Source organism: Protopterus annectens, chromosome 8.part0, assembly GCF_019279795.1.
Source record: "Protopterus annectens isolate FY-2018-M chromosome 8.part0, PAN1.0, whole genome shotgun sequence".
Taxonomy (NCBI): domain Eukaryota; kingdom Metazoa; phylum Chordata; order Ceratodontiformes; family Protopteridae; genus Protopterus; species Protopterus annectens.
In genome coordinates, this window is record NC_056741.1 from 1,534,830,494 (window position 1) to 1,534,855,165 (window position 24,672).

Genomic DNA, 24,672 nt, shown 5'->3' on the forward strand with positions numbered 1-24,672 from the left:
TTTAAAAATGTCTATTTTTGGTTACATCAACATGCCAAACACTAGTGCATTTGTGTAATACAAAGGCAGAAAATAGACATTTTTTTAAAAAGCTCTTACATATAACAGGTGTCATGTCCATATGAAACCATGCCACATCTTGCAAGACTTTTTGTTTTAAATGAAAACCCTCAAACACACACACACACACACACACACACAAACACAATATCCCATAACCTATTAACTTAATAAAAACACGCAAAATGATGTACATCTTCAAATAATGAACATTAACCCTCTTAATAGGAACAACTGCTCCAGATTGACAGTTACACTTATAGGCTTTAATTGACCTATAATTAAGGTTAGTGATGTTAAGACTTATGGTGCAGCCTGTACTTACATTAAGTGGTGTATGTTTTTGTTGCATCTTTAGTCTTCTGCCACATGTAATAAACAACTTGAATGCTTCAAAAAACATTAACTTTTAGCCTCCATAGAAACATAAGAACAAGATATATAGTTGCCTTCAGCTGCAAGATTATCATGCTACACTATGAACATTTATTTGCTAAAGGAAAAAGATCATCACTTTGGTGTCCTGTTATTTACTTACTTCCACTTAAAACTTTTTTGTTAGATCAAGCCAGGGGGCTTAATCCAGTCATTCCTCTATGCAAAAGAAAGAAAAAGCATCTCAATCCTACTTACAATCTGTATACCTTTAAACTCCATCCAACACCTCAACAACCCAAGAGTACAACCTATTATCTTAAACATGCTTATGTTCAGACATTCTTAAACATGCTTATGTTCAAGCATTCTTCCCTTTTCACATTACAATGCTCACATTTCTTAAAACTAAAAAGGAGAATGAAAGAAGAAAAAGAAAAAATGGTGCACCTGTTTATTTTAATATTCTTATATCACACAAAATAACTGAAACTGTTTTACTATATAACATGCAGTTTAGCTATGAAGTGTTTCATAAAAATACTGTTAAGAACAAAAATTGTTTTTCTTACAGTTACCTTCTTCCCTCCTCTTCATTCCCTTTAATGGTCTTCCAAACATTAATGACACGAGACAGAACAAATGTTTTGGAATACCCTGCAATTTTAACAAAGTTAAACAGTCCAATCTTTCCAGTTTTTCTTGTTCAGCCATATTTCACAAATGTGAATGTTGCTTTGTAATTCCACATTTATTCATTAATTTTCAGGCCGGTGATTTTCATCCTGTTGACCTCCATCTCCCATCTCAAGTATTTGGTTCATTTCTAATGTACTCCTGGTTGCTCTAGTCAGCTCCTGTGCTTTCCTCTGTCAAGCATTTTCCTTTGAAACACCAGAAAAGGGTTCACTGACAAAGTCTCTCAATGAACTTTACTATCAGAAGAAAAAGAAACAGAGTCCCCTTCTGTTTGATAGCTCACCTTTTGATGGATAAACTTTTGTATTTGCTACTTTGCCTATTCTGCATCAAAAATAATGTTGACAGTCCAGCAAAAAATATTCAGAAGATAGTCAGATATAGCAGTCTGAATTTCATACCTGTCTGGTTGCTGGAATAAAGTTGTTCCTCTTCTGTTTGTTCAGTAGTAAGTTAATCATTTTCCACAAACACTCAACTGTCTCCAACTTTTAGTACTTTGCCACAGTTTTGTCTCAAATGAACTCTTTCTGTTGGTAAGATTGTTCTTTGCTAATACAGGTCTTGGGGGCTTTATCATGGCCAAGTTTGGAGCATACACGGTATGCCCTTTCAATTAACAAGTCCTGCTGTGGAATACAAATCCAGTTGCTTATTTGTGCCTTCATAAAATTAATATAATCTGTTCCCTCCAGGTTCTGTGGTACAGCAGGAAATCTCAGGTTTTTCCTCAGTGTTCTGTCCTCTAATTCTACCATTTGTTGAAACATCTGTTCTTGTGCAGTCACATATTCTTCTAGCCTTTTCTTCATTTCAACCTCTGATTGTTGCTGTTTTATCAGTGCATCTGAATATTTGTTTAAAGCTTCTTCGATTTTTTACAGTATTTTATTTGAGTTGATATACACCCTCAGTGTTTTGTTTATTTTAATCAGCTCTGAGCAAATTTAAATTTATTTTTTTCTTTTAAATTACTGGTGCTTCAACTGCTTTTTGATAAACAGCTGCATGACTCTTGCCAGTCAGTATTTTCTCCAAACCTTTTGCGTTTGCTGTTCTTTCATGTTCTCTAAATTTCTTCTATGCTGGCATCCAGGAAGTGTACTTACTAGTCAATACATCAAATTTACCCAAAAAGGCAAATTCACTGGCTCTCTTTTCTGAGTTTCCATTTTCATACTGGGAGACCAGAAATGAAGGTGGTACTCCGTATGTAGCTATCTAGGAAGCTCCATTCCTCTGTATTTTTAATAAAAATGTGAAGCATTTGTGTATAAGTGCCTGTGTATAAGTGCCATGATCAGAATGCTATCATCATCATCATCATCTGAGGAACTTAGGCTATTATCTTTGCCGAAAGGGAATAACAGAAATTGCTATATCTCCCTATACATAAATGTCTACATTTCCAATAGGTGTTAACATATTTCCATAACATTTTCTACAGACTCCAAGAAAGACCAAACAAAGTTAGAATCTTTGCTTTGTAATACCTTAAACCTGTTGTAGAGACCCATGGGACATATGTAAATGCCCCACTGAGAACAGATAAAAGGCTTCTGTATGAACTGATGTGTTCATGCCTACCTATCAGGTGCACAGATTACCACACAATGTCTAGATTTTTGACTCATATAATTGGTCTGTTCTCATAAATTTGTAATTTTTTTGGTAAATCACTGAGGATTTAAGTAATTAAATAATAACAAGCATTTGAGTTTCATACTTCATAACCTTCAGAAATGCATGGTAACCAAAAGTTTATAAGAGCAATACTTTGATGGCTATAAATAACTACTGTTAGTAACTAACAGTGCAACATCATTTCCTAATACAATTTGAAGAAATCTAACAAATGTCAAAGATGTACATATTACGACTCCCAGCTACAAAATTCACTTAGCTGGCAATTTCAAATATAAAGTCATGTGCACTTCCCCAACGATTCCTTGACTTCATCAATTCTAATGCACTAGATCAGCTTGTCTCATCCCCCCACAAGGGGAGATAACATTCTGGACTTGGTTCTCATCAACATTGGTGACCACTAAACCACTCCCACAATATGTTCTTCCCTGGTGAGATCAGATCATAAGTCTGTCTGTTTCAAAATTTCTATCCCACCCAACCCCTTTCCAGTCATAAAGAGGCTAAAAAATGTCTCAAACACTGACTACAACCTTCTAAAGGAAGGTATCAGTAGCTTCACATCAACAATCCCCTCTGAGGATGCAGACAACTATGCTGAACAGTTTGCCAATGCAGTATACAAGCACCTGTACAGCTGCAAGGACTCTGCCATACACAACAGAACTACAACCTGCTCCTCAAGGAATCACAAACCTGTCCTGTGGACATCCTCTTATCAACAGGCTTTACAACAAAAGGAAGAAACTGTTGTCCAAGGGTAAAAAGGAACAAATTCCAAATTGGAAACCTTCCTCAGCTTCAACAAGCAAATTAGATCACTAGTGAAAAACTCCAAAGCCAATTATGAGTTGATGTTGGCCTCCGAAACAATGAGAAACCACAAGTCCTTCTTCAAGTATGTCAGGAACATCCATGACAAAGCCCAGGTTTGTTCCAAATTAGTACTTAATGTTACCACTTACACTGATCCTGTTGACTTATCCAACAAGCTAGCTAACTTCACCCCCTTTCCTCCCCAAAGGCCCATTCAACATCCCTGATACTTGTCCCACACCTCACATCTCTGTAGATCAAGTGTTAAAGGCCCTATCCAATGCAAAGAACACAGCTTCCATGGGACCCGATAGTATCCCAGGCTGTATTCTGCAGGTTCCTGTCAGAAGAATGAAGACACATTCTGTGGAATGCATCTTCGTTGAACTGTAAATGTCGAAAATGCAAAATGACGAAGTGGCTTTTAAGCAAATTCTTACCTTGGGAAAGAAGTCGCTTGGCTGCTTCCGTCAATTTGCCGTTTTCGGCACTGTAGTACAATCTTGGAGTTGGTATATTTAAGTAGGGGAGTGTGGGGGGCACAACCCCCACACATGGGGGGGGGTGAGAGGGTGAAGCCCCTCCACTTAAAATAGTGTTTAGTGTGTTTTTGTTTTTTTTTTTTTTTTGGGAACAGCAAATTTTTTCCCTGGGAAAAAAGTTGCTGTTCTGGCTGTTCGCTCTTTTTTTGTTTTTGTTCTTTTGTGGTCGTTATAACAGCGTTCGATCTTTTGATCATTCACTGTTATAACATAGACCCTATTCTGCACCATCTCCAGGAAGAACTAGCTTCGCTATTGAGCGCCCAATTCAACCACTGACTAATTACAAGCTTCATTCCAGCATAGTGGAGAACTGCCATTGTCATCCCCTTGCACAAAGGTGGTGCCACTACTGACCCAGGAAACTATTGCTCCATTAGATTGACAAGTCTGATCTATAAAGCCAAGGAGCATATTATTATGGATCTCATAAACAAGGACATGGGCAATCTCCAAGCACTTGACCCCACCAAATTTGGATTAATCAGGGACCGATCTTGCCTATTGAACCTAGTTGACTTCTTTGAGACTGTCACCAAGGCCATGAATGAGAGAAAGTCAGCACATACAGCTTACCCTGACTTGGCCAAGGCCTTTGACATAACCCTCCCAATTGGACATCATCAAAAAGTTAACACAACTTGGCGTAAATCCCTATCTTGTCAGGTGGGTGTCCAACTGGCTCACTGATAGGACCCATAAGGTCAGAATAGGTGCTACCACCTCTGACAGGAGACATGTCACTAGTGGTGTTCCCCAGGGGTCTGTCCTGGAACCCCTACTGTTTGGCATCTACTTCTCAGAGGTTCAGGCAAAGACAAAGGGCTTGTGGCTGACCAAGTTTGAGGATGACTGTAAGTTAGGTGTTCTCATTGACTCCACAAATGATGTTAGCATACTGCAAGAGGGACTCACCGCTAAAAATAACTGGTGTCAAAGTCATGGCCTTAAGTTAAACACAACAAATGTATTATCATACCATTCGGCAAAAACATGACCTCTACTGATTACAACATCAACGGCAACCCCCTAAGCATGCAACCTGTAGTGAGAGACCTGGGTACTCAAGTTGGCAACAATCTCATATTCGACCATCATATGGTGGCACTGATCAGAAAAGCCTTTTACTTTGTTCATCTCATAAGTAATGGGATTGCATCCAGAAAAAAATTAGGTTATTACCTCTCTGTACTTCTCCCTCATTAGGGCTATCATTGAGTATAATGCCCAGTTTGGTATGTACCTCTCCAAACACATGCACCAACTGGACAGGCCACAGAAATACCTCACAAAGAGAATCCATGACCTCCAACATATGTTCTATGTGGACAGGCTCAAATCACTATCACTCTACTCAGAATCATACAGATTGCTCAGAGGTGATCTGTGTCACGCCTACAAGGCAATATCAGACCTTGCCCTAATAGAGATGCTCCATATCTGTAAGTCTAACTCCCTGTCCATTACCTGCTTGATAGGCCTAAATCGAATATGTGACATCAACAAAACCTGTTGGAGAGACGTTGGTCTCCCAGAGGCTGCCCCATCTCTGGAATAGACCTCCCATGCATGTCAAACAGAGTACCTCACTGACCATATTCAAGTGCAACCTTGATGAGTGGATAGGAAACCGCAACTTTGTCCCAGTGGTTCCACCTTTGTCCCTCACTGACAGGGGTGACAGTTGCTGACTGAAGGTTTTTTTTGGGGGGGATAAAGTCTTGGCTAGGCTTTTAAGGGCCCCAGGGCAATTAGCCTAGTAACCTCCTATGATCCTTAAATGTATTTCTGAGCCCACCCACCTGGTGAATAATCATGCAATATACCATTTAGTCTTAGCTATTATGTATAACCTGTTTATGCATAAAAAAGTCTTTCATAGTATATCATAATATAGTATGATTGAGTACAGAAACATATCTATAAAACACACTTGCCTATCTGGAAATACATCTGAGTTAAAAAAAATCCTAATAGTCTGCATTCCCCCTATACACTGCACTAAGAATGTCTCCCCATTGCCAGAACATCATTATTTTTCACGATTCCCCCATTGGCTCGTCCAAGAACTGCTAAAATCCTAGTAAGTGTAGGTCTACAATTAGTCTTTTTCTTGCCCCACTACTGGCTTTCACAATGATAGCTATTGGCAATTCCAGTTAGTGGCATGCACACTACTTTTGGACTCTCTATCCATAGTCCATTCCCTATTCCCCCTTAACTATTAATTACTTGTTTGTCCTCCACATAGTTTGCATCTTTGACCTGGCTTTCTGACAATTAATTTCTGTCATCAATCAGCCTTACTGCAGCCCAAGAACTGAAAATTACTGCAAATAAATAAAAGTAAATAAGTTCATTGAAACTTAAAAAAATACTATATTGACTTGGTGTATGCTATTAAAGCTAGCTGATTGGGTCTGTTCCCTTGATGCTGTCAGTATGGCCTTGTGTCCCTTGATGCTGTCAGGATGGCCTCATGGTTGTGATCATCCTGCTCTGTTCGCCCTTGCTACTTTCAGGCTTACTCTGCTCCCCTACCTCCAATATCCACCCACCCCCATTACTCCAACTTTTAAAACTTATCTAACCACAGCCACACTTTCAAGTAGCCAACCACAAAACCATTCCCTCTTCACCAAATATTATTAAATATTCATACAAAACTCTACCCTCAATTTAATCACTGAAAAAACATATTAACTCCACCTACCCACATCATTTAATCAAGCAGTAACTAAGAATATAAACAAATAATAATCCCACTACTAAATTACATCTCTGCTTCTCTCATAACCATAGAACACGCCACTATCCAGTTATTTTGAAACAACAAGTTGCTATCCTTTTTAAGAAAATAAAATACAACCCAGTCAGGTAGTTACTCTTCATGCTTTTATCAAGCCTGACAATTGTTTCTAGCCTTCAGTGCATAAAAGCCTATAAAATACTTATGTTTAATATCCCCACTAACATGCTAGCCTTATATACCACTCTAGTCTTTCTCCTTTAAGTTGCAGCCCACTTCACTTCCTATCTAAACTTCCCAATAATCACTCATGTTTCTCAATTTCCATTCCCCAAAAAATCATTCCCAACAAGATCCCTATATCACCATCCGTAGACAGCATTATAAGCATTACTCATTCATTATATACTATTCTCACTCTTAAATCTTTTCCACCTATTTCTCTAAAATGCAATATATTTATTACTAGTTTTATAAAATTAATTTCACAAGAGCATCTCAACTCATTCTTAGTGGAGACATACACCTTAATAAAAGACCTACAATATTCACTGCTCAACTTCCCAACCCACCTCTCAACCACAAAACTTCCTTAACCATCCCAGGAAAGGAGCTGATCTATTAATACTTCATATTAACATCAGAAATATTCTTAACAAAGTACAAGAATTACATGCAACCATAGCTTCTTACTCACCAGACATTATCTTAACAGAAACCTGGCTAGAACCACACTTCAACAACAATGAAAATTGACCACCAGGATATAATGTCCTTAGACTAGACAGTTCTGACAAAAAAGGAGGCAGCATAGCCATCCTATTCAAAAACAATCTAAATGTAGTTGCCATTAATCAAAGTATCCCTAACTTCCATATTTCAGAAATTTTATTTAAAAAACTTATTAACTCCAGAAAACATTTAATATAGTTGGAGTCTACATTCCCTCTGATAACAATCTCTCTACCACTAAACACTTTCTCCAGTAGTCATCAAACTCCCTTCCACAAGAAAGCATCATCATGGGTGATTTCGATATAGACTGGTACACATGCAACACTTATAAGCCAACTAATCGCATAAATCTTCATGGATTCTCTCAAATAATTCAATTTCCCACTAGGATTGACAAAAGATCAAACAGACGGTCTATCCTGAATTGGATACTAACAAACATACCCATTATCTCTTTACACTCTGGGTACCTCCCAGACATTCTCAGTGACTACTACCCAACCTATATACTTAGACATCACCTAAATCCAGTAACGCTCAATACTTACATCAAATTCAAAACAAAAAAAATGATTTCTTCCAATGAATTTATAGCCATCCTAAAACAATGTAACTGGTCACCACTTAAGTACCCCCCCCCCCCAGAGGAAGCAATAGATTTTAACTCAACTTTCTTTAGGTTTCTGAACAACCTTGCTCCTCCAAGGTCTGTAAGAATAAAAAGCAACTTTTCTCCCTGGTTAACTAAGAAAACTAGATCATTACTAAAAATGAGAGATAAAGCTTGGGAAAAGTGGCACACAAACAAAAACTCAACAAATAAACAGGCATATCTTGAATTAAGGAACAAAGCAAAAAAGCAAATCATACAAGATAAAATAAACCACTACAGTGCTTGTCAAACAAATACCAAAATGATCATCAAAAATTTTGTCTGCCATAAAAAAAAAGTCTTACACCCAGGACAAGCAAGTACACCTTTCCCGTCTACTAACAATACTTAAGACAATATAAAAACATAATTTAATAAATATTTTACAGAGTCCATCCTACCCCTCACAAACAACTGCTCTACAACTTTATCATCTTACTTAGCATCAAATCAGTTGGCAATACCTTTTCTTTCTAACTTGTCCCTATTGAAACTATAAAAAAATATTTAAAGAAGCTAGCAACACTAGCAGCTGATCAAACACCTGCAGAGTAATTCTAAAGCTAGCAGAGGCCATCTTCTACACTGTATCCATCCTTATTAAATCGATCTATCTCTGAAAATAAGGAGCCATCCATTTGCAAAATATCATACATAATTCCGTTGCATAAAGGTGGTAATTCAGCAGAACTTTCCAACTAGTGTCTCAATGCAATCTTATCCCCACTATCAAAAATATTAGAGAGGTGTCTCCACTTTCAGTCACTAAACTATCTGCTAACTCTTTGAAATCTTAAACTCAGCCACTCTGCCTTAACTTGGTTCCAGGAATATCTTGCCAGATGACAGCAAGCAGTCAAGTGACAGCAAAATTTCTCTCCTCTTCAGTCAGTCACTCTGGGAGTATCACAAGGCTCTATTCTGGATCCTATCCTCTTCACTCTATTTACTAACAGTCTTCACACTTCTACCCTACATGCATCCATTGTGCAGTATGCTGATGATTCCACCATAATATGCACACCTTCCTCATTCCAACAACTTCAGCTTATAACCCAGAAACCCTTCACTGCATTAGAATTTTAGCTGGCCAATGCTCAGCTCATTCTTAACCCCAATAACACTAAACTCATGCTTTTTCTACCCACAAGGGTTAATGTCCCCCCCCCCCCACCCATCCTTCAATATCTCATCCACAAATAATACAATTATTTCACCAGTACATCATACCAAACTTCTTGATGTAATTATAGACAGCAACTTGAGATCTGACATTCACATTAATCAGACTATAAAAAAACTTCACAAAAAACTTGGGTCACTATATATCCACAAAAAGTCCTCACAAATAACATAAGAGCCATCATTGCTAGAACTCGTCTTGTCTCTACCCCTCTCTATGCATCACATATACTTACTAACCTAAAGAAATCTGATTTAAGCAAACTCGACACTTGCTACAATAAAACTGCAACGTTTGCCACAGAATCTATTTATAGATCACATCATTGTCTAGCACTAAAACAACTTTCTTGGTTAGAAATGTCCAGTCTCCTAGCTTACAACCAATTGACCATGGCCCATTAATTAAAAATTGTTAAACCTCTTAACCTCCTCCAACCTGACTCTACCAATCGCATCTTGTGCTCCACCAACAAATCTCTGTTAAAGGTATATTAAGCTAACAACTCAGCTGCAGAATCTCTCTATTCCAACTACATAGAAAAACCGTGGAATTTTCTCCCCTAAACATAAAAACTGTCTCTGGCACTACAATCAATAAAACCCTTAAAACACACCTCACCAAAATTTGCATATGCTCTTGTACTAACCCTGGCAATGAATAGCATCTTTAATTACCATACGTTCCTATGAATTGTAACATATATCTCAATGCCATGTTGTAGCATCAAAAAACTTACACTCTGTCTACTCATGTATCAAAATCTGTTTAGATACTTAAAACTATACGCATTGTAAATTCATTATCAGTGCAAATATGTTGTACTTTATAGTAAAATAGCTGAATTGTCATGAAAATATGTTGTACTTTATAGTAAAATAGTGGAATTGCCTGTCCTACACCCTGCATGCAGTCAATCAATTCACTATCATTTATGCATTTGTAAAATTATTTTTTACCACCATTGTACTCTTTTATGTATTGTTGTGGAGCTTTTCTCCCCGGAATCTGCTAAAAAAGGACATAATTGTCCAGTCAGACTTTCACAGTAAAAAAAAATAACCAATAAATAAATAAAATATGTACAATACTGCTGACCACTATACCATACATGACTGTGAGTAATCATGACATAAAGTACAGTGTTAGTAATGCTTATAAAAAGAGACATCCAAGATTACAGCACAAACCTGTTTGAAAGTAAAACAGGCAGACTACAGTACATGAACAGCAAGACACATTAATTTAAAGCTGGAAGAGAGATAAGGCATTTGCACTGCTAGGAGAGATGGACTATTGGGTTGATTTCCTGCAGTATCCACTCTAAACAACAGCTGGCATAGATATGTGTAAGCTTATGGCATGCCAACTATCTCAGCTTTAGTACAGTATATATATGTGTGTGTGTGTGTGTGTGTGTCTGTGTGTGTGTCTATATTCACATACACAAGCATACCAGCAATTTTTCAAAGGTGATTTCATATAGGGAGATCTAACTGGTAGATGCACATATCCCCTTCCCACCAATTTATGAATACATGCCAATACATATTTAGACTGTAGGGCAGTCATATTGCTGAGCACTGCTGTGTGTTGCAGGTGATGCAGGATATGTCCTAGAACTGTTGCTCATGACACCTATCATTGTACAGTACTAAACCCAGGCTTTGCAGCCAATGCTATACATCAGACATCAGTTAACCAACATAATTCTAAGGAGATGAAAGGATACAGTCATCATCATTTGCAGAGGTGGGGAGGGGCACAGTGACAAGGCATAGCAGTGGCAACAACAAGAAGAAACATTTATACCTTTATTCTTACTTAAAGAGTCTACACCCTCTACTTCATCTCAATATATACTGACATAAGTATTCTTGACACTGCAGACTTGCAAATAAACATGGAACATTTTAAGAAAGTACAATGGAAGGACAATACACTAAGCAGAACCAGAGAAAATGTAACCAAAGTAGAATGTAATGCAGACAAGCAAGTTGGTCCCGACTCCCATCCCATATCAATATTTTTAGTTGAAGAATGTCTTATTTTATAGGGTAAATAAGGGCATTAAAGAAATTTCAAATTTACTATTAATCTCAAAGCCTCTTAGGATCCCTGTGATGTAATTTGTACATAGTCACATCTTTGGAAGTCTCTCAGGAATGGACCAAACCAAAAGGAGAATTTTTGGTAGATCTCATGTGCCTGGTCCTAGTGTAATGAAAGACTTTGTGAATTTCCTTGTAGCATGTGATGAATGTTAAAATACTACCATGCACTCTGGTTACAGAAGTCCACTGATATCTATGCCTGTTACAGAGGTCCTTTTTAAGTGGACAGACATAGACTTTATAGGTTAATTAAACGCTAGTAATAACTATTAATACAGTTTACTGACTAAAGTTTAAGCTACTTACTATGTCTCCTAAAGTAGTATCACTGTAAAAGCTACTGGTAAGTTAATAGTCGGAAGAGTATAAAGTACAAAAGACAGGTCATTGAAATAGTTTACCTGATGTCCAAGTCAATGAGGCTCATTCAGTCAACCAAGAAGGCAAAATGAGCAAGCCAGTGGTAAAGAATGCACCCTCACACCCCAACTGCTGGAACCATATCTCCCGTACACCCATAACTAATATGATTAACTCCAAGATCACAAAATCTTTGTGCAAAATATATTGTTTGCAGTGGATTGCCAGTCTTGTCTTGTAGGCTTCACCAAATGGACTTGGTTGTTAATGATATATGTTATCAAACATAAGCTGCTTATTTAAATTAATAAATAAATAAATATTTATGTACAATAAGCATTAATAATGGACACTGCAGATTACATTGTAGCAGATTAATATGAAATGGACTTGCATATTACAGCAAGATATCTAAATAATTACTAATCCAAATCCAAGTGTGTGACCCTCCAGTGGCAATGAAACGAAAAGCAGAGATTCAAAGGAACTTCAAATAAGATGCATTCATAAAAAATAATAAAGTTTATTCCAATGAGTGAGCGCTTTCGCCAAAGGCTTCTTCAGACTCTTAAAACAATGAATAAAACTGTTTGAATCATTTTTAAACCATCCTTAAGCTTCCTGTTGGACATTACAAATTGATATGTCACATGTTATCTTGTCTTAAAGGAACAGATACTCAAAAAAGTTAACATAGTTAAATGCAACAATATTTAGAAGGAATACTTCCAAATATACAATTAATGATCAGAATGTCCATGCAAATAAGTAAAAAATATGCATATACCCTGATACATTCTAAAAAATAAAAGGAGCATTGTGCATGGTCCTATATCATTCTACAATCATTAAAAAAACTGTTGCTACATTCATTAAAAACCCTGAACATTCTCTCTCCTCATGGTGTTAAAAACATTAAAATCCTTAGATAAACAGCAAGTTTTATCGCGTTTCAATATCTAGCATCTCTACTAAGATAGTGGTGTGTCGAATGCAACTTTGCATATATCAGGTTTGAAAATAATGTAGCGAGAACTCTGTACTAAAAATGTAAGCGTACCTTTACCACAAAACAACATAGCGAATATAATGTATTTCGCGATGTGCCTCATCAAGGAGTCAGACCTCATCATATCGGTGAAAGGCTGTTGTCCAAGATTAAAAATTCCACAAATAGGAACCTCTTAGATTCCACGTAAAACAAACTGTTTACAAGTTGTAAAGTGCCGTGTGCTATAGGAACTCTGAATGCAATTGAGTACAACATAACTTCATGCGCTATGGTAACTCAACGTCGGTGAGCACGTTCTAAGCATCTAAGTACTGAACAACAGAAACAATGTTTAAATTTCTAAGAAAAAAGGTGAGCCTATATTCGTGCTGTCCTGTGCCTAAAATAGACAGTATTTGTAAGCACGATTATGCCCTAGAAGCATATATTGATCACAAAGTGTCACTATTTAAAACAATGAAACGTGTACATATTAATGAGTACACTTATTAAAGTGTTCGCTGAACATGGCAGAGATGGCATTAACTAATACAAAATAAAAAGATAAAACAGATAAATAGTGGAATGCTAGGCGTAACACATAAAAATTGACACAATAAAGCTTGAAATTAGCACAAAGCACACATATAATAATACCTAAGTATAAAGCTCCATAGATGATAGGGTCCCTAACTAGTAAAAAGCAACTACTTCCATGTACATAGTTGGTGCTAAATATAACAACATTCTAAGTTAAAAGGTCAAATGAAAATGAGAAGAGATAAACAATCCGCAACAATACTAAGCCTGTACCTAATGATAAAACAAAACTATCTATTGATGTATGGGGTACCTAGCTCAGTCGTAAAATAAATTCCAGCTACAGTGAACAAATATATAGACGTATATGCATGCTTGTATATACATGTGTATATATTTACACACATGCATGTGTAAACTATGCCCAATAACCACTAATATATTGAGGTGGTGAAAGGAGGGGATGAAAAACATACTAGTATGTGAGGTATGGGCTCAGAAGTAAGGCTAAAACAAGAAAGCCGAACATATCCAAAGGTCCATCAGTTCCTGGGATTTGATACTAAGAACACATCTACTTGTGGCTATAAAGCTCAGAACATTAATACTATGAAAATAATTATATTCAGTCTACAAGGACTGATTCTTACACTGATTTACTATAAGAGTGACATCAATACGTAGTTTTAAAATTACCTTACTACTCTATTTAGGTAATAGTAGGTTAAGTCATCTTATACGTCTATATATTTGACGTATATATATACGTCTATATTATATGCCTTAATCTACACAATTGTCCAATACAGTGTATACAAATACTACTACTTCAAGGAAAAATGATTAATAAATAATTATATAATTGTAAAATTGTAAAATGTAAAACCTGTTTAAAAAAATGTTTAAAAAATGGTTTAAAATATAGTGTTATCTGTGTATAAAATACCTATACAAAAATGAATAAGAATTAAGAATCTAGTCTACTATATACATTATTTCTCTATAATTATAAAGTATAATTATTATGATGATTCCAAAATGAGAAAGGGTTTTAAACTAATATGTTCATTCAGGCCAGGATATGTAGTGGCATCCAAAACCATTTGCCACTTGCCTCCAATGTACCAAGTCGTGCCTTCCAATTGCCACTTCCTACACTACTATTCACTTGATCTATAATGGCAAATTTAAACGTGTGATCTTTGCCTTTAGACTTAACATGTTTGCTTAGCGCATTTTTTTCATCCTCTTTTTTTATTTTGTATGTATGTTCATATATCCGTGTTTTTAATTTTCTTTCCGTTTTCCCTATGTAATATGCAGTACATGATGTACATAGGGCTAAATAAACCACACCTAGCTATTACAATTCCCTGATTTAAATTTACAGGTGCTTTTCATTATATTGTCCAAAATGGTACTTCTATCTTCACGAATGTATCTGCACTGTCTGCAAGTGCCACATTTTGTCGTTCCCTTTTTCATAATCTGAGTTTTTTTGTTCGTATCTTCACTTCTTTCCACTAATTTCTTTAAATTTTGCCCAGTTTTGAATACTATACTTGGTGTACATCCAACCACTTTTTCCACTTCTTCCACATGTGTGAAAATAGTCCAATGTCTCCATAAAATATCCTTCACAATATTAGTAAAAGCATTGTACAATTTTCTATTAAAGGGTTGGTTCTTCTTCAAACACCTGCCTTCTTTCCCAAGTAGAGGTATATATTTTGTTCCCCACCGTGTTTTTACATAGTTTACTACATCCTCAAGCATAGTGGCTGGGTACCCTCTTTCACTAAATAGTTTAAAAATATAATCTAGTTGTAAAATCATACCTTCACTGGTGGATGACATTCGTGCTGCTCTCACACATTGACCTTTTACTACATTTTTAAACATGTAGGGGGGATGGCAACTCCCATACTGAATGTAATCGTTTGAGAAAGTAGGTTTTCTATATAATTTTGACACAAAACCTTCACCATTATTACTAATGTGTGTGTCTAAATATACTATATCATTTTTGCCAATAGTATGGGTAAAACTCAAGAATTCCGTAGTATGATTAATATATTTAATAAATTTCGGGATGATATCCATGTCACCTTTCCATATAATGAATATATCGTCCAAAAATCTTGTATATAACAACATGTTCTTATAATATTCACTGGTGAAAATAAATTGATCCTCCCAGTCCAACATAACCAAGTTATGGCCTGAATGAACATATTAGTTTAAAACCCTTTCTCATTTTGGAATCATCATAATAATTATACTTTATAATTATAGAGAAATAATGTATATAGTAGACTAGATTCTTAATTTTTATTAATTTTTGTATAGGTATTTTATACACAGATAATACTATATTTTAAACCATTTTTTTAAACAGGTTTTACATTTTACAATTTTACAATTATATAATTATTTATTAATCATTTTTCCTTGAAGTAGTAGTATTTGTATACACTGTATTGGACAATTGTGTAGATTAGGGCATATAAGTGTAGTTTACTTGCTTGTTATTGTATTGTATTGTTATTTAGTTTTATGCAGGATTAAGCTGCCAAATATCTGGATGTTGTATTAATTGAATAATGAATTGAGTCTTTTGGCGCCATTTTTTGTATAAATTAAGGTTATTAAGTGTTGCATGGTGGTTCTGATGAAATCTGACTCATACAGATGAAAGTGCTTAACCTCTGACAGTTTGGATTATCTGCAATCGTGTTTGTGCTTTGTTACAATAAATTGAATTCGTAGAGAATTGGTCTACAGTGAATTTTTGGCTCCTGGTTGCTCGAGCTTCTGGTACTGTATTGGCTATTATTGCTAAGTATTTGTAATGCCATAAACAAAAACATATGTCCGATATTCTCCTTCACATGTGAAAATAAGGCATTAGATTCTTTCTGACGTCTGATGTCTGAAACATGCTGAAATATCCTAGTTTTAAACATACTATTCATCTTACCAACATAGTATGAATCACAATTCTGACACACTGCTAAATATGCTAAATTATCAGTGCTGCAGTCTGCATAATCTTTGAAATATTATTTTCTGTCCTGTCCTAGGGTGCTCAAAGGAGCTCTTTTTCAAAATATATTGGCAGGCTTTGCAATAGGAAAAGTACCTATCTTCCTAATCGGATGACCGCCATGAGCATTGGTTTTAGGCTCATGACACAGCATGTCCTTCAAATTTCTGTTCCTTCTAAATATAAAACTAGGATCTTGACCTACTATCTCTTTTAACTTCATATCAGTATGTAGTATTGATGGGTGAGTCAGAGTTTCAAGATTTTACAGCAAGTTTTCATAGGAACATTATGAGGCTTAAACATTTACAGTGGCAAAGGTTTCATTTAGAAGCATGTCTCAAATATAATATAGTACCAAGAGGCTTACACGTGTTTTCTATGCCTACGCAAGGGGAGTTTTATCCTGACCTCTTGGCACGGTGGCAGGAGATTAATCTACAGACAAGTCTATCTTATATGAACTTGTTGCTAGATTATTTTCAACCAGAAGAACAACAAATATCTGAAACTGTACAAGCCTTACAGAAAGACATAGAGGGTTCTTTTAAAGAAGAACATCATATAGAGAGAATGGTAAACATAGCGTGTGCAGTTGTTTCATATGACGCCAAATTACAACAAATTAAAATTAAGAAACTTGTCAGAGACTTCAATGACTTTGCCAGGGGCGATATCTTTGCTTGGCCGAGGAATAGGGCAAATTCGTCAGCTAATTTGTCCTCAGCAGCCAATGTCAGGGAACCAGCTCCTAATCAACAACTCGAAAAGGAGCTTAATGCCACTATGAATAAATTAGTGATTCCTTCTAACAATGCGGCGTTTAGTTCAGACGCTGTTACTATGGCTATGACGGAGACGTCCAATGCCTGTGACGTTTTTTCACGTATGCAAGGTGAGACCAGTCTACAAAGCGTTCAAGACGAAACAGACATGGAATCAAACAATGAACAAGTGTTTGCTAGAATGGGGGCTAAGTCTAAGTCCCCCTTGTCTTTTTTCAGCAACAAGACTTTTCCCATGCTCCCGGTAGCGGTCAAGAAAAAGACCTCACGCAAGCGGAGCTTTTCGACTCATCACGAACAGAAGCAATGGAGAACTTCAAATTCACTGTGGGTGACTGTAATAATATTGTGTATAATTTATCTGACATTGATCTTACACCAGATCAAGAATATGTGCTAAACAAAGGTTTAACTTTTGTGCCAGATGTAATGGTGGATTATAGTCAAATTATTTTAGATTTAATGTGTTTCACTAGGAATGCTACATTGAAATGCATGTTTACTGATAGCAATGTAGAAGATAATTTATAAGTTTTGAGGCAACCTAGTGATTTTATGCCTGTTTTTAGTCCAGCTATGGTTACATTCATAAGGGTGTGTGAATAGGAAACTGAAATGTATATTAACAATAGTAGTAAAAGGAAGTTTTATAACTTTACTAAGCAACAGAGGTTAGCCTTGGATTCATTAATGAAAGATGACAGAATAGTTATTAAGCCAGCGGATAAGGGTGGATCCGTGGTTGTTATGAACAGATGCTTTTATTGTGATAAACTGAATATGTTATTGGAGGATGACCACACATTCAGTAAACTTTCTCCTATTATGGTTAAAGCTTTTATAGACAAGGTAAAGACTAAGATTATTAACCTACAGAAGGTAGGTCTTATAAAAGATGATGGTTTGAAAGATTTTTTTATGGTTAGAATGTACAGTGATTCCTGAATTTAAAGCTTTACCAAAAATCCATAAGAACATATCAAACCCACCCCTCAGACCTATAGTTTCTGGAAGGGGATGGGTGACTGAAAATATTTTGATATGGATAGAATGTGCTTTAAAACCTATGCTTAGTTTATACCCTAGAATATTGAAAGATACTGCGCACTTCATTACAGCTTTATCAACATATTGGGATACAGCATTAGATAAGAATTATTTGTTTGTTACAATGGATGTTAATAGTCTCTTCACTGTGATCAATAATCAATATGGTATCTCAGCGATAGAGAACTTACTTATTAATAAAACACAGTTTGATAATGATAACATTCAGAGAATATGTAAACTTTTAAATGTTGTACTGGAACATAATATATTCTTGTGTCAAGGCAGTTATTATCGGCAACAGCAGGGTGTTGCCATTGGCTCACCCTGCGCCAATTCTTATGCCAACTTAGTATTGGCATATTGGGAAGATGTTACCATATTTGATACATCTGTTGCATGGATAGACAAACTGGGATTTTATACCCATTTTGTGAATGACATCTTCTTTTTATGGGGAGACATGGATCAGGAGTTATCTTCTTTTGTTGAATACTTGGTGGCGAGTACTGACTTTAGATGTACAGCTAACTAAGCATGAGGATGGCTATATTGCTACATCTTCATATAGGAAAACTTGGCGTAATAGTTTGCTGCCTTATGACAGTATGCACCCATGCCATACTTTTGACAATATAGTAAAAGACCAGGTTTGCAGGATATCGAGATTGTGTAGCGAAGATACAAGATTTCAAGATGAGGTTGAGAAATTTCAAGCTAACCTCAGCCAAAGGGGATACAAGCATAGGAAAGTTATGCCCTTGGTGCAAGATAGTAAGAGTAAAAGAAAAAGTACAGCCAGACCATGGCTTAATAGGAATGTGAATGAAGTGGATAACATTCCTGAACAAAGAGGTTTTTTTTGGGAATAGGAACAAGGTTAGTATGATTTTCACTTATAGTGGAGACGTGGGTGACATCTGTAATATAGTGAGGCAGCATTGGAAAATTCTACATACTGATATGAGGTTAAAAGAGGTAGTAGGTCAAGATCCTGGTTTTATATTTAGAAGGAACAGATATTTGAAGGACATGCTGTGTCATGAGCCTAAGACCAATGCTCATGGTGGTCGTACAATTAGGAAGATAGGTACTTTTTCCTTGCCATCATTGCAAAGCCTGTCAATATATTCAGAAAAAGAGTGCCTTTGAGCACCCTAGGACAGGCAGAATTATTATTTTAAAGATTATGCAGACTGTAGCACTAAGAATTTAGTATATTTAGCAGTGTGTCAGAATTGTGATTCATACTATGTTGGTAAGATGAATAGTATGTTTAAAACTAGGATATTTCAGCATGTTTCAGTCATCAAACTTCAGAAAGAATCTAATGCCTTATTTATTTAATTTTACTTATTTATTTATTTACATTTGTTAACCGGGAGTGTCCGACTGGACGTAGGTCCATTTTCAGTGGTGGCCCGGGGAGAAAACCTCCACAGTTAAAATAAACAGACAGTAGTTACATTGGATTACATAGCAAATAACAATTTAACATAGCGATTAATTACAAACATATTTAAAAGATGAAGAACATAGTACATCAGTAGACAACTGGAATCTTTATCTGTGAAGTACATAACAGACATTAACAAATGTTACAATAAGAAGTTCCTGCTTTATAATAAGTACTAGGCTTATAAGCATCTGAGCTTGCTATAAATCAAGGTAGTTAGTGGGGTGGAAAGAAAGGTAGTGGTTGGATGGGGTGGGTGATATTAGACTGGGAGTTGTACGGGCATAGCCAGCATGTGTTTAGATGCGCTTTTAGTAAAGTTTTGAAGTGGGTGCATGATGGTATGGAGGTAATTGTGGGTGGGTGGATGTTCCATAATTTGGCTATGGCGCAAGAGAACAGCGCTTCACCAGCACAGTTATTGGCTTTAGTGATCTGCAAGTGATTTTTGTTGCTGGATCTTAGTGGTCTGGTGGTGTGATAGGGTGGGAGTAGATTCTGGAGGGATGGGATATTTAATGGATGTTTTACTAGTTTGTGGGCAAGTGAAAGTTGATACCATTGACGGAGGTGATGGAGTTCAAGCCAGCCCAGTTCAGCAAGTGAGAGACAGTGCTGACTACGGTAGGATGCCCCTGTGGCGAATTTGGCAATTTTGTTGTAGCAGGTCTCTAGCTTGTTTAGATTGCATTGCCTTAAGTTGGTATATATTGGAGAGGCATAAAGTAGGGTGGAGATAAGGTGGGAATTAGCTATTGAAATCTTTGCTGCTTTGGTGAGAAGTTGATTATTTCTGTATAATGCTCCTATTTTTTTGTGAACTTTTTTATGGTTATGGATATGTGAATGTCAAATTTTAGTTTATTGTCTATTTCCACTCCTAGAAATTTGGTATGTTCAGTTGGGTATATAGTGTTGTCTTTTGCTGTGATGTTAAAGTGAGAGTTGTTTTGACATGTCAAGGAGAATATCGGACATGAGTTTTTGTTTATGGCATTACAAATACTTAGCAATAATGTAAGAGGAGGGGATATTAGTAATGATACGGAATGTGCAGAGACCAGGTGGATAATTAGACTTTGGCAGATAGGTCCCCAGGCTTAAATACTGTTATCCCTTTAAAACCCATCCTTAGAAAAAGGAGGGTAAAATACTGATTTCTGATTGGTCAATGAGCATTTTAAATGTCTAGCTTTGTTAAGTATGCACTATCTGATGAAGGGCTTGTTAGCTTGAAAGCGCTTAGCAGTGCACTTTTTATTTTATTTTATTGTTTTAATAAATCTTCACTGTTTTTCTACAAGTTTTGGCATGGTGTCTCCTGCCTTTTGTGCCTTTTGGATTTTTATCTTGTTTATTGGCAGAGTGACTTTGGTGCAGGTGACCTTTTGATACATATATATAATATATATATATATATATATATATATATATATATATATATATACACACACACACACACACACACACACACACACACACACACACACACACACACACACACAGGTCTGGGGATTTCCTCAAAGAAAAAAGTATAAAAACGTGAACTGACATGGTGCAATTTGGTGTTTTTTGTTCAGTATCCTATGGTTTTTGTTCAGTATCCTAGAATCAAAATTAAAGTAGTCTGTTTTTGCCCTTTGAAGGAACCACGATTTTTTTATTTTAGGATCTATAGTAACACCATACAATTTAAATCTGCATAGAGTCCAGAATCTGATTTTCCTCAGTGAGAATTTTTTTCCCTTCCCAGATAGATCACTCTGAGAAGTATGTAGGCCCTTTCTGTAATTGCTCAAGCTAGATTCAACAATAAGTACACAAACAAAACAATTCAAAATTTGTATAACTATACAACATTTTCATGTTTAAGTCCACAATTCAAAATTTGTATGACGGTACAACATTGTCACATTTTAAGTCCACAAATCAAGGACATTGCCAAATGGTCAAAGAATGGTAGATACAGGGCATTTATTTCAATAAGCTGGGGAAAATATGGGACACAAGGTGCCTAGAAGCTATTGAGAGTTGAATGATCTGTGGTGCATTCAAGAGTTGCTTGTAACTTGTTTAAGCAGAAATTCCCCAAACAATGCTTGTTTAAGCTGCATGCACTGTAACATTTCTCTAAATTACACTGACAATATGTCTCAGCCTCATAGATACCACTACCCTCCAGACCATTTCAATTAAAATGTTTTAATTTTTTAGCAGCATTTTCACAAAGTTATACAACGTACACATTCCATCATCACAAAAAGTCTGTAGTTCTTTAGTTTTCAAAATAACTGGCAGATCTGAAACATGTAAGATTACAGAAAGAGTCCAATAATATTAATGACAGTTCGTGTCAAAATTCTAAAATCTCTGTTAACAGGAGTATAACTAAATGCATCCATTCACAAAAGCAAGAACACATCAGAGCTCAGTACAGATGAAGATCACTCTGCCACCAAGTACCATTAACAGAAAATCAGTTACACAAAGGAATATAAATCAGGCCTACATTTAAACTACAAGCTAATTATCTTCATCAGTATCCTGACTACATCAATATCATCCTCCGAAGCTTCTTTTATCATTCGTTGATCTGCTCGAGTTATGTAACATACTGACACATTAAGCTATCCAATGGGTGATAATTTTAATAATATCACAGAGAAGAGAATTATCAAAATAATACTGAGACCTCAGCAGTTCACACAGCAGAAACACATAAATATTTGTTGAGTGTATTTCTTTTTATTTTTGGACAACTCATCAACATTTATAGGCAGCAGTTTCACTGAGCACTATCACAGATTTGGGAAACAGCTTTCTATACAGACATCATACAGCTCTCCCTTATTTATGAAATTGTGTTCTCAAGTTGAGTATATACAAGTTGCTGATGATGTTGGGTGTACAGTGGGGGCCTGATCCCCTGTGAAAACATGTATTTTTAGCCATTTTCAGGCTGTTAATGTTTAGCCAAGCAGTTGAAATGTTGCATCTCAAATACTTGTCAGTTGGCCAGTTTTGTCAACAGCCTAAACTTGACGAGGTTGTGGTCATTGAGTTATCTGTCAACAAAACAGACAGCAACTGATTTTTCAGGGATTACTGACATCCTACCATGTGCACTGTCATAAATTTTGGAGGCTGTATTTACACAGGAATAGAACAGGGTTACCAAAATGGTTAAGGGGTTCCGAAGGGAAGCACATAATGGAGAGCAAGTTTGAACGCATACACTGAAAGTGGAAGTAAAGAGGGATGAAGACAGAAAATTCAAAATAAGTCAATCAAAAATAAACAAAATAAGTAAATACATAAATAAATAGACATCATATATACAGAAAAATGGATAAAGGGTGGCAGAAGCCTCTTATGAGCATAAAATGTGCAGAATAAAAGAAACAATAATGCACTGTGGGCTAGATGTTTTCCTTAAGTACCAATAAATATTTATTTCACATTACCTTAAGGTGATGGGTGAGCAACATCCACATGGGAAACACAGGGGGCTTGCGATTTTAGTTTTTTTTTTTGTTTGTTTTGTTTTGTTTTTTGCTTTGGTGGGCTTTCCTTTGTTGAACTTTTCATTTACTTTTTTTTTTTTTTTGGATTCAACTGAATTTTGCATCACTAACTTTAGCAATGGAATATGGGTAAGGGCTGATGAAGTACTATGTCTCCTTTTTCATGAGTGGCTAACTGTAACTGGATAAAGCTGCACAAAAGCTAGAAGAATAAACTTAAACCACAACCAAATAATGACAGTTTTCTATACAGATTATGCACTTTAGCAAGAAAGGTATAATAACGCATACAGACAAAATGCACAGAACGTATAATATGAGGCAAGGCAGGAAACTTAAGAGCAGCAACAAACTATTAAGGTAAGAGTCAGAGAAAAGAATTATGGGAAAATAATATGGAACTTAAAGGCAGTAGTAAATGGGGACATGGATAAGGGGTACTTGAAGTAATAAAAGTATTAAAGCAAGACATAAAGCATAAAAAGAATGAGAATGATATTTGAAGAATACACTACAGGATACCATGGTGTCAGGGGAAGGATGAGGCTGAGTACAAAGAAGGAGTTGTCAGTTGGTGAATGAAGAGAGCAGGAGTGGGCAAGGAAGGGAAACTGACAGATCCCAGCAGGCTACATGTCCTAGCAAAGGGAAAATCCTTCATAAATGTTAGGAAACATAGCATGCAAAAAGATGGAAACAGATGTCTGGCATGTAATAAGAGTATTAGGTCTATCTGAACTGCTACAGCACACTCTCCCTCTCTCTCTGTCTGTCTGTCTGTCTCTGTTTGCACACATAGTAGGCCACTAATATCAACAATAATCCAACCCCTGTCAACAAGAACTAAATGTTGTATAGTTTTCTGTATGCCGGCTTGCTGTGAAGATATAATGTATATGCCATATGGAGCTTTGCTATTTTACTGGACTGCTCAAAAAACAAGTTTTCACAACGGTATTAGAAGGTTTGAATCCAGTTTTTATATGACATGGCACTTTGCATACCTCTCAACTGTACAGATTTTCACAAAATGTACAGATATTTTGCCTCATTCATTTGGTATGTTTTTCATAAAATTACGGTTTTCTGGCAAATTAGTGGTAAATCATTAAAGATTGAAGTTAGAAAACAATGACAGACGAGTTTCAGACTTCATACCCTTCAGAAAATTCATGTCAACACAAAACCTATTATTCTATCAACTTTCTAAGCTTGTAAGAGCAATATTTAAAATCGGTCCTTATTTTTGGGCCTTTGCCCCACTTTTACTGCTGGCTTTGTCCAGATATCTTCCTCTAAGAGGTTGAGAGGTATGCATGGCAGTAACATTACTAAATGTAAAAGCTGGAGA

The 24,672-nt window shown here is 36.1% G+C and overlaps 1 protein-coding gene across 2 annotated transcripts in view; it reads right to left on the reverse strand.

Annotated features, from left to right (window-relative positions):
* Positions 1 to 24,672, reverse strand: part of USP2 (ubiquitin specific peptidase 2) — a 763,545-nt gene that overhangs the window by 737,907 nt on the left and 966 nt on the right. The gene's annotated exons all lie outside the window — the stretch shown is intronic.